Raw genomic sequence first — 310 nt, forward strand, 5'->3', positions numbered from 1 at the left:
TCCCGACCATCCAAGTCGATCCACACACGCACACACAGACAGAAGCAATAGCCAGAGGATCGTCGCCCTGTCTTCGTTCTTCACGACACCTCGACACACGGCAAGAGAAACAGATAAAGCGGTCGTATGTGTACCTCATGGCCATACTCACTGCTGTTGCTAGCTGGCCACTCGTCCGCACAGGGCCAGCCAGTTACAGCCTCCTTCGCTGGCGGGCGTAAGAGCACCGTCGGCTCTGGCATTCACCGAATATTTCCTACGGCTCATTTCGTCACGTGTGAATGAAGTGGATAAGAAAGAGATACGAGAG

This window comes from Penaeus monodon, chromosome 27 (assembly GCF_015228065.2).
Source record: "Penaeus monodon isolate SGIC_2016 chromosome 27, NSTDA_Pmon_1, whole genome shotgun sequence".
Classification (NCBI taxonomy): Eukaryota; Metazoa; Arthropoda; class Malacostraca; order Decapoda; family Penaeidae; genus Penaeus; species Penaeus monodon.